We start from the raw sequence: 6,765 nt of genomic DNA, 5'->3' as shown, positions 1-6,765 counted from the left end.
CTAGGTTTTTGATTACTGTTTTTCGATAGGCTGTTAATGAAATCTGTAGAAATTAGCCTGTTTTCCATTAAAACAAAAAGATAAGCAAGAAAAAAAACTTTGCAACTGATCCTGAAAAACACAATATTTTTCAGTTGTGTAGGAAAAATATGGCACCATACTACTATGCTAAAAAGGTAAATTATGTCTTTTAAAAGATGTACTTTATACCATTATTTAAATAACTATAATATTTCTGAGTTTTCTCACATATTAAAGATGACACAAAATGAATTGATTCACCTATTGCTATGTGACAGAGAATCATGCAGTTACAGAATCATTTTGGTTGGAAAAAAACCCCAAGCCCAACCACTGAGCAAAACAATGTATTAAAAATTATTGTCTACTATATTTGTAATTATTGAGAAGTTATATTTACACACCTGTGAAAATTTAGAGTACAAGCAGAGAGAAGGTTAAGGACCTCCATGTGAAATTTGAGGTACTTATGCCAAGATAGAACCTGGCCTTACCAGGTGCACAAGTTACATGCTACCCTAGAGCCTGTCATCTCTGAGCCACTGTTGGTGAAATGGTTGAAGGAAGTTAACTTTCTGATTTTGACTCAGTAGGCTAGTCTTGAAACCAAAAGGAAAATTTAATTAGAAAGAGGTGATACTGAAAAGCAGAGGCTATGTTGATACCACACCTTGTGTAGTTTTTCCTTTAAACTGATCATGATAATTTATACAGTTAAATGTTACCAGTACCTGTCGTCCTCTCTAAACACCTCTTTCCCTATGATCTCTGGGTTCAGGTCAATGCTAAAGTGGGATCACTACCCTAATCCCCCCTCCTAGTGCTAGAGCCCACCTTTCTGCTTCTGATAGGCTGGTACCCTCCCTTCTCACTCTGTCCAGTGCTGCTGCATTGTTGGAATGCATGTGAGAACTTAATCATGCTTGTCATCATGACCACAGGAGGCTATGACTGACTGTACCAGGTATCTTGTGCTCAAACTGTGCCTATCTTTACGGACATGGCAGCTTTCCCCACCTTTAGTTGCTGGAGTTTAGCCAACCTACCCATTAGCGGAAAAGATGGGATAGCCATTTCCTTGCAATTTGGATAAAGGACCCACTGTTACTGGTCAGAGTAGGGGGAATATTTGAAGAGAAAACCAGAAAATACTTTAGTGGCAAATCAAAGCAAATGATTGTTTACTCAGGGCAGGACAAAGTCAAGACACCAGAAATGTGGGATAAATGCTCTCTGTCACGCAATCCTGGGATTTAAACTTTACCAGTCCAATCACACATGACATAAAAGCATGAAAGATTTCAATAAAGAGCTTTTTGCCTAGTATTGAAATTTATTTACTGACTGCCTGGGTGGTTGTTAAAAATTAGTTAATAGTTTGGTAATAACTATCAAGAACAATAAAATATTAACTGTACATGGATATAGTAATGGTTTGTTATTAATTAATTCCTGTATGTTTCAGCCTGTTAATACAAGGGCAGCATATGTCATTGCTGCCTCCAAGCATCAGGAGTGATCATCAAACTCCTGATTTAAAAAATGTTGTCAGGAAAATCAATGAGATAGTGATGTCTGGATAGTCTTTGGAAATTTCAGGTATCTGATGAAGTTGCTTATAGGAATATCCACATAAAATTCTGACTGTTATGAAAGGGTAAAAACAGCAGCCAAATGGTTAATATGAAAAAAGCCATCTTTAGTAACTAGCTACATTGCCAAGAAAAGAGACAAAGTAAAAGGTAAATATTAACATAACACTGCTATGATGTTACCGTATGCCAAATTCATATCTGTCTGTGAAAGGAATAATAGCAAAACATACCATTTTTGGAAGTTTTAAAAGTATTTGTTTAAATACTACTTTTATTGCACCAACCAATATCACCCTTAATATTAGTTTAGAATATCTTTCTTATTAATGTTTCTAATACCATTCCTATTTAAAACATAACTTCATTATATGAAATATATACACGACATTGTATCAGGGCTGTATAAATCAAACTATCCAGATGTCTTCTGTAAGCCAGCCAGCGGACTTGCATATGCAGGTATGAAAGACAGGAAAGAGAAGGAAAAAGTCAGAACTCTCCACACACACACTGCAGGCAGCTGCACTCATAAATGTGCATGCAGCCGTGTTCATTTGATGTTGGGCAATACAGGCTGTGAAGAAAAAGGATGTGGATCTCCAAATTCAGCCAACAGCAGTCTTTGGCAACTCCCCTGACCTGCTGAAAAAAACCTTTGCAATGGGTTATTTTTGTTTGTCAAGCAAAGAACTCCACTGGCAGATTAGGTATTTTGCATTTATGTGTGGCAAACCAGCACAAAAATACCTTCTGTGTCACATGCTGTGCAGGGGGCTGCCTTGTGATGAATGACTATGGTCCCTGACCTTAGGGCTGCAAAATTATTTTGTGAGGGCTTAGAAAAGTTGTTGTAGGCATTTTGTAACTGTTATTTCACTGGTATTTTTAGGAGAGAATATGTCTTTTATTCCAACAACCCAAAGAATTAATGACTTTGCACTAGGCCTGAAAATACACTTTTCTTGCAGATGAGACTGTACACCACTAAGGTTTACCTAGCTAACAGGCTAGCTATTGCAGTCAAAAACTCTCTGACTGGCTTTGTTTCCCAGTGTCAGAATGCAGCAAAATCTTGATTCTCTGAAATGATTGATTTGAGTTCAGATAATCTGACACTATCCACCACTGGGGGCTGAAGCTACCCGCAAGACTGCAATATTTTTGTCATGGTTTAGATAGTTGATTTGTACACGCAAATGACCTGAGCAGGGAACAGGGACATAATACCTGATCTTTGCCTTACTTTGTCATCCCGGTGGGTTTTTTTGCCCTTCAGTCGTTGAGTATTTTGAAAGGACTCATAGTTCATTTTAAAAAAGTATCAGCTAGAATGAAGTGACGTATTTTGTATCTGTGCTGCAGGAGGAAAGAAGGTATTTGGCTGCAAACCACTGGTCTGCTGAAATAGATTTTAGAGCCTCTACCTTAGGTGGCATCACCTTATGAAACATAACTTCTTGCTGCGTCTTCCTTAGAATAAGGATACCCTTTTTGTTGGCACCAGTCGATAAACTTATTCTTTGTCAGGAAAGAATATTTACATAATTCAATATTAATGTTATAAACTGCAATCCATACTGCAATAATGTAGTCAAGAAAAGGGATAGAACTAGCTAAAATGTGGACTATCCCAAACTGAGGTATCAAGGGCAGCTTTATAAATACAGAATGGAACCTCTGAATTATCTTCTCTTTAGATACCAGAAAATCTTACAAACTTATGAAAAAGCATAACCTCTTCCCACCATAAATCTGTCCACAGATAGCCTATAACTTGTGCAATGATAAAGGTTTTTTTGACAATGCTTTCCAAATAAGTCCAGCTGTCTGTTTCACAGAGCTAAATGTGATCACCAAATTGTAGCAGCAGCTCAGCTGACTGCTCACAAGCTTTCTAGTGAGGACAGTAAACCAGAGAACGACAAAATCTTCATTTTTTTAGAGACCAGGAACAGTGAAGAGGCACCAGGGCCATGACTGGCCTCCTGCATGCTGTGGGCAGTTCAGCATCGCTCAGGTGAGGTGATATGCAGTGCTGAAAAATTGTTGGCCCCTGTTCACAGCTGCTCTTAGAGGTTATGAGAGTCATTCAGATATCCTTGAGTTTGATGGTGGCAGTAAATCTTATATCTAAACCTGAAAGAGATTTGTAGCCCATGAGGAGGGTCACATCAAGTGCTTTAAGTTCTGATTTACTAGTCTCAAAATATATTATGACATCTCACTGTATTATTTAAGCAATACAGTTAAAATAAGAGAAATTCCTTAAGGAACTATTAAAGATCAAAATTATAAGATTTAAACAAATATATCAACATAGAAAACACGCAGTGAAATCTCTTCTCCTTACCCCCAGGTTTTTCCTCATAAGAAGCTGATATTTGGCTAATATTTAATGTAACATTTTTTCTCCTCAGAACTGTATACTATTATTGATAAAGGAGTTACATTGTACTACTGCAATGGCTGTTATCTGATTATGACAGCTAATAATCAGATAACATACTGTTCCTATTCATTATTTATTTAAAGGTTTTTTTTTGTCAGCTAGGGTCTTTGTGTCTACAAAGAGTATGTTGCTGTAATACCTTTATAGCTTATTACCTTTCCCCAGCTATTCTAATTACTTTTTTGTGTGTTTTTGTCCCTCATCTTTGTTTGTGGAGCTAGTGATCACAACATATGTCATACTCAGATACAGTTTTTCTTCACTTAGAGTGTCTTGCTCTACCATGCGGTCTGATATTCCATATACAGCTTATCGAGAGAATGTCCTGCCATTTTCTACCCCTCATGTAATTTGGAAACCTAGTAATTAACTTACCTGAGTTTCTCTGATTAAAGGAGCATCACAGGGCTTAGTGTTCGTGAAAACATCATGAAAGAAATTGTTTGTCCAACAATCATTGTCTATTTCTTCAGTGTTGAGTACGTAAAATCTTTACTAGTACATTTTTATCCAGCTACTGATGCTCATTCAGTTCACTGGAATATCTTTAAAGGAGATTCATGTATGAAACCAGTTCAAGATCACTTTTTGGTTCAACATCCGAGTCAATTTAACTGTTTAAAATGCATTCAATTTTATGCTTCAAATACAAATTCCCTGAAGAGTGCTTAGTTTTATGTTATATATGAAAGGAATAGTCTGAAATGTAGCTATACCAATATATAGATTCATAAAAACATGTAAACATTTACTTAAATGATCTCTGCAAAATACCCTCTTGTAGAAAAAAAACCCCACACAAACCAACCAACCAACTGAAAAAAAACAAGCCCCAGAACAGAAAGAGTGTTAAGTAAAGAGGAAAATTCTTGGAACATTTCCTGCAGACCTTTTTCAGATGTTTGTGTGATGGCTGTTGATATTATGCCATGGTAGAAAAAGAGAAAACTGAGTTTCCAGAGCTGAGAGATCTGCTGATATCCAAGGTGCTTCAGACAGGAAGGTTAAAACATCAGCAGTAATTAATGCTTCCCTCATCTTGATCCCTCTAAGGTAACTAGTCAAAACAATCCCACACCTCACATTCTAGCTTGTATGGGACAGGAGAGGAACAGGATGGGTAAGAAGACAAGAGTGGGAAGGCTTTATTAAATTGTGGGACAACTGCTGGATATGGTATGACACTTCTGTTAGCCCATCTTCTTGTCCTTCAGTATACTGTTGTGGCTTTCAGACAATCCCCTGTGATATTTAAAGAGAGGAGGAAAGCACTGCAAAAATCAAACCTTGGTAAGGGTGTGTTGGGTTTGATCATTTGTAGGTGCATACTTTTGCAAACACATGCATTGCATTTCTGCCAAGTTGAACATTATGTGCGGTTTTTAAGGAAATAACTATTGTCAAGGCAAAAGAAACATGCATTGTGACAGTCTCCTTGATTGCACACTATAAACATTTCAACCATATAGGCTGTATTGTGACTGGTTTGGTATTAATGGATCAAGATATTTGATAACTTATTATTTTAGGAGGATAGAAATGTTTACAGGAATTTATGTCATGCATATTCAGTTACATATGATTTCCAAGCAGGCATTTTTCTCATATCAGTTGTTTTCCTTTGGAAAAATAAAATAGCAAATAGCACTGTAGTTTCTGGAACACCACTGTGATCGAGGTACTAAAGTATCTTATCTCAATTAAGTTGTTTTTTTTTTTTTTTTTTTGTGACAGGAGGAGCTGCAGAGAGCTATCACATGGCAGAACTGTTAAATATTTACAAAGCAAGGTCCTGTGTGATTTATTCAAGAAAGATATGCATTGAAATCTGATTAGATTTTTTTCTATTAAAAAAAACAGGACAGAAAGGAATACAAAAGAAATAATTTAAACAATCACCGAACACCTTGCTGTTGGAAAAGAGGATAAACAATGGGTTTAGAAATTAAAATTTATTTCCATTGCAATGGCAAATATTTAAAAAAAAAAAAAGAGCAGTAACCGAGCAGTCTCCAAAGGGAAGAGGTCCTTCCCGATCAGTTGTTTTACCTGAATGTTTCAGAGGGCAGAGTTTCAATATTTTCTGCCAACAGTTTGCTCAAAGTTCTTTCAGATATCTGAATACTATGATATAAAACAGGCAAAGTGTCTTTTCAAGCTGGGAACATAAGTCTGGATTCAGACCTTCTTTATCTGTGTATTTCTAACTGCATATGGAAAGAATTTTCTATTATAAAAAGTTTATGGTAATATTGAGTAATTAGAGATGGCAGACTTTTATCTGTTTTATTGATAGTTACTTGTTTAAGCTGAAAACAGGATTTGTTTTATGTAAAAAAAATATGTGAGTGGAATGAATTTTTAGTTTCATTTTCACACATCAGTTTCCACATAAGATTATTTGGTAAAATTATTTAAATCTGATTGTAATATGATGCAATACACTAATATTTTGATTTGTCCCCAGAATTCTGAAAAAAAATACCCCATAATATTAGAAACTTTTCCATCTTTGTTCTGTTTACACTTTCTGATAAACTTATCCCTGCAGAAAGTTTGTTTCAGGAGAAAAATAACACCCACCCAAAGTGAAATATGAAATGATTCTATCAGACTTGCACTTTTCCTGAAATACTTATGTTAAAAGGATCACTTAACATTAATTGCTAATATTTATAGTATCAGAAACAGGTCAGAATA

The 6,765-nt window shown here is 35.9% G+C and overlaps 1 protein-coding gene across 1 annotated transcript in view; it reads right to left on the bottom strand.

Annotated features, from left to right (window-relative positions):
• Positions 1–6,765, bottom strand: part of ALDH1A1 (aldehyde dehydrogenase 1 family member A1) — a 34,974-nt gene that overhangs the window by 27,976 nt on the left and 233 nt on the right. The window lies entirely within an intron of this gene.

This window comes from Gallinula chloropus, assembly GCF_964237585.1.
Source record: "Gallinula chloropus genome assembly, chromosome: Z".
Lineage (NCBI taxonomy): Eukaryota > Metazoa > Chordata > Aves > Gruiformes > Rallidae > Gallinula > Gallinula chloropus.
Note: the sequence above shows the minus strand (reverse complement) of the source record. Positions and strands in the feature narration are given on the sequence as shown.